Raw genomic sequence first — 5,336 nt, 5'->3', positions numbered from 1 at the left:
AAACTAAGCTTTTTTATTTAAAATTTAAAAAATCTATATTAAATAAGAAAAAAAAGAAGAAGATTTAAATTATTATAATTAATTTTAATAATATAAAGAAAGATCTTAATATTAAGCGTAAGTATATCGAAGAAATATTCTTTAATATCTTTATTTTAGAGAAAAATAAGTATTTTAATATTAACTATATCTTTTTAAAAGAATTAAATTTAATTATATATTATATAAATTTTAATTTTAATAATTTTAATATTTTTAATATAATTAATAATGTCACGGGAAAGCGTGCCTTATCGCTCCCACTGGACCAAAAGAGCGTGTGACCCTATCTGAACGATAAGGCCACCCTAAAGCACACTATATCCGTAACAATTGCACACTTCGAAAAATGGCGCATGTCCCCATGCGTGGTCTAAGCGCACTCGTATATAGGAACCCCCCGGGTGTGACCCCGTAAGCCACTTGTAGACCTGGTGCTCCGCAGGGGATTCGAACACTCCTCCTCCAGGTTATGAGCCTGGCGTGCTGCCAATACACTATGCGGGCCAAGTGACCTATCCAAACTATCCGGCCACACCCGGAGTCGAACCGGTGTTGCTACCATTTGTCACGGGAAAGCGTGCCTTATCGCTCCCACTGGACCAAAAGAGCGTGTGACCCTATCTGAACGATAAGGCCACCCTAAAGCACACTATATCCGTAACAAATAATAAGAAAGTTATTAATTTAATAATTATCGATTTTAATTTAAAATATAATTTAATAATAGTTAACTTTATTAATTTATACTCTTATATAATAATAAACTCTAATTACTCTTACTATTTCTTTATTAATTATTTAATATTTATTATTTATAAAAAGATCTACTCTTACTTTATTTATAATATTAAAAATAATTAAATTTAATTTCTTAATTATAATATTATAAATTTAAATTATTTTATTTAAAATAAATATATAAGTATTACTTTACTTAATATCTTATATATACTTAATATAAATATTAATCTTCTTTTTATTAATAAACTCTTAAATATTAATATTATAATCGATTTTTATAAAACTAATTATACTTTAATTAAAAATAATCTAAAATTTATAAATATTTATAATTAAGATCTATTCTTTTTTAATCTCTAAAATAATTTAAATAATATTTTAATAATATATAATATTTTTTTAAATTTAATTTATTAACTTTAATATATTTATATAGATTATTTAAATTAATAGAATTTAAATAGATTTCTTATTATAGTAATAGATATAGATTTTATTAAGAATATTATAAATAAATATATTTATAAATATTATATTATAGAGCGTTAAAAGATTATTTCTTATATTAATTCTATTATACTTAATATATAATTAAATAAATTTATTTATAGCGATCTTATAAAATCTCTATTTCTTATAGATTTTAATAGCTATAAATACTTTATAATATTTAAAAATAATTTTATCTTCTACTCTAAAGTTTATTATATTTACTATAAAAATAAAATCTTTATTATATTTTTATAATTTAAAATCTATTTTAAATTATATAATTATAAAATCTTTTATATTTATCTTAATAATAAAGGTAAATATATATTTAAAGTCTTTTTTAATTATCTCGCTTTATTAAATATTAAATAGAAATTTATTATATTTAATAATTTTTAGATAAATAATATAACTAAATATTTTAGATAAATCTTATTATATAAAATATATCTTATTCTTTTAAATTTTAATCTTAATAAATCTTTTTAATTTAAAATTATTATTATCGCTAATTATTTAATAATATAATTATCTAATATTAAAACTATTATAATTTCTTTTAAAACTTTCTATTAATAAAAACTTATTCTTTTTTATTTATATATAATTAATTTTATCGCTTACGCGATAAAATAATTTTAGAAAAAACTTATAAATTAAAATAAAAAGTATATTCTATTAAGATATAAGAAGTATATATTTTAGCTATATAATTTTATTAAGAAGATAATTATTCGCGTTAATAGCGTATACTTTATAAAAAAATAGCCTCTAATTATAAATTTAAAAGAAGAAATTAAAATTTATAAATTCTCGAATAAATAATAATATTTAATAATACTAGTATTCGCTATAAGAGAGATATTAAATAAATAGCGTATTATTAATATTTCGAAAGATATTAAATCTAAAAAAATATTAGAAGATATTATATTTATAATTAAAATAGCTATTAAATTTTTAATAATTTTAAAATCTTTAATATTTATAAGATTAAAATTAAATTTTCTTTAATTAATTAATAAGCTAGCGTCTTTATAAAGATTTATATAAGAGTCTTTAATATGATATATCTAATTAATTACGCGAGAGCTCTTAGTTTAAGCGCCTTTAATACGAGTTACTCGATTAAATATTATATTTATATCTATATTTATATTAATAATTCGATTTACGCTATTTATATAAGAAATTTCCTTAAACTTAGATTTATTATTTATTATTATCGAAGTTATATAAACTATTCGCGAAGATTATAAATTAAACGCTATTTAAAAAGTATTATATAATTATTTAAATCTTATAATTTTAAATCTATAAAATCTATCCTTTAATCCTCTTTTAAGAGTTTTTATAATATTTACTTTACTTATAAACTATATTAATAAATTAAATATTTTTAAATTTATTATTTATAAATAGACTATATCTAACTAGCTATTTTAAATAAATTAAAAACTTTTTATAAAAAATAAATATAAATCTCTTATAAATAATAATACTTAATATCTTATTTAGACGTCTTTTAAGACTTATATTCTAAAAGATAAATAAATTTATATTTTAAAATAAGATCTTAATAAAGAAATTATCTATTATAAGATATATTAAATTATCTAAAGATTTAAATAATAGAAGAGTTATAATTATTATAATATTTTTATATTAATAATAAAGTTTATAAATTATAAGATAATCTTTATATTTATAATCGCTTTAAATTAAAATTTAAAATAAATAAATATTAAAACTATCTTTTTATATAATAATATAAAAAAAAGATTTATATATACTAATTTAATAGCTTTAATAAAAATAATATTAAAATCTATAAATTTAATAAAATATTTTATAATTTAAAATAGTTTTTTTAAATTTAATATTAATATTTTTTAAAGTATATAAAAAAGCTAAGCTTTCTTTTTATTAAATTAGATAATAATATATTTATAAACTTTAAAGAGAGTATTATTATAATACTTTATATTAATAATATTCTAATTATTAATCTTAATAAAATCGAGATTTAACGAATTAAGAAAGAACTTAATATAAAATTTTATATATTAAATTTAGAATTATATATTTACTATTTAGATATAATTATTAAAAGAAATTATTATAGCGATATTCTTTATTTAAAATAAGAGACTTATATTACTTAATTCTTAAACTATTTTAATTATTAAAATCTTATTTTAATATTAATATCTCTTAAAATTAACTATAAATTAATTTTTATTAAAAAAAATTATATCGCTTTAAAAAAATTATAAGAGAACTATTAATCCGCGATAAGATCTCTTATATATATTATACTCGATATCTAATCTAATATTACTTACGCGATATTATTAATAAATTACTATTTAATTAATCTAACTTTAATATATTAGAATATAATTATTTAAATCTTTTAATATTTAAAAAATATAATATATTATAAACTCGTATATAAAGACTCTCTTTAAGATTTTATTAATTATATTAATTCTAATTAAATTAATAATATAATTTAAAAATTTATATTTAGCTATCTTTTTAATATAGAAAATAATATAATTAATTAATTATCTAAGCGTTAAATTATTATAATATTATTTATTTATAAAATAAAGTATATTAATTAGACGTAGATTATTAAAAAAGCGATTTAATTAAAAAATCTATTTAATTAACTTTTTTATTTTAATAATATAGACTTTAAAGCTATTATTATTTTCGATAATAATTAAAATATAATTATCTTTATAAAAAACGCTTTATTTTATACTTATATTAAATATATTAATATTATCTATTATTTCGTATAGAAAAAGATTAATAATATTATAAATATATAATATATTTTTACTAATAAATAAATAACTAATAGACTTATTAAAATTCTTTACTTAAATAAATTTATTACTTTTCGAAATACTCTTAAGATAAAAATTATATCTATTTATTTTTTTAATAATTATTAATCTTACTATTATCTTAATATAATCTTAATTTAATAATATCTAATAGAGAAGCTATTCTATTATACTTATATCTAAATTTAAAAAAATTATCTACTATTAACTACTTTAGAAAAATTATTTTATTAATCTTTATATTATAAGTAATTTATTTAAGTCGTTTATTAAGTCGCTATATTAGACTTAATATTTAGCGAACTCGTTATTTTATATTAAAATAGCTATTTCTTTAACGCTATTACCGCTATTATTATTAAAATTTCTAATGCTCTTTTAAGAAACTTATATCTATTTATTATTAATATCTTAAATATTATATCTCTAAATTACTATTATTTATAGTTATTATTATTAAGAACTAGTTATCTAAAATAACCTCTATAAAGATCTTATAGCCGACGATATATAGCTAATAGAATTTCTTTTAATTATTTTATTTAGCTACTCCTATATATATCCTTTAGCCTCAAATTAATTAATTTTTAATATATATTAGATGGCCTAGAAATAAAATTTCCAAAAAACCGCTTTTTGATAAAAAGTGGAATTTGAATTGAATTTTGATGGGGGCCTGGTCTAATATAATCGTTTTTAGATTTCGACTTTTTACTTTATCTACCCTATTTTAAATATCGCGAACCTTAAATCTTATATTTTTTAATTTTGTTCGTATAGAAAGGAGTAGAGATATAGGGATATAAGGGATATACTTTTACGCTAACTACTCGATACTAACTTATCTTAATTATCTAGCTTAGATTTTATCTTAATTACTCGAAGCTAACTTACTTTAATAACCCGGCGAAAATCAACTAAGTTATTTTACCTTATCTATCCAATTTTAATATTATTAATATTAAACTTCGTATTTATTAGATTTCGTCTATAAGAGAATATATACGAAAAAGAGTATTAAGATTCGAATCACGTGACTCTTGGTATCTTGGCGGTCACGTGACACGCCTTAGCGTATCTATATCTAGTCGCTCTTTTCTTTATAGTAACTCCATAGTTAATAACTAAGTGTCTTATCTTATATTTTCATAAAAAATTCGCTTAACCGCTTTTTAATAGATTTCGTTAGAGTTTAAATTA

The 5,336-nt window shown here is 17.2% G+C and overlaps 1 non-coding gene across 1 annotated transcript; it reads right to left on the bottom strand.

Moving 5' to 3' along the window:
* Nucleotides 1–474: 474 nt before the first annotated feature.
* On the bottom strand, nucleotides 475–546 carry HO133_005491. Its single transcript has one exon. It is a non-coding gene; the product is annotated as a tRNA-Met (tRNA).
* Between the last annotated feature and the right edge of the window lie 4,790 nt (nucleotides 547–5,336).

This window comes from Letharia lupina (genome assembly GCF_014066315.1).
Source record: "Letharia lupina isolate WasteWater1 chromosome Unknown contig_21, whole genome shotgun sequence".
Taxonomy (NCBI): Eukaryota; Fungi; Ascomycota; class Lecanoromycetes; order Lecanorales; family Parmeliaceae; genus Letharia; species Letharia lupina.
The sequence above is the reverse complement of the archived record's forward strand: the minus strand, read 5'-3'. Positions and strand labels throughout refer to the sequence as shown.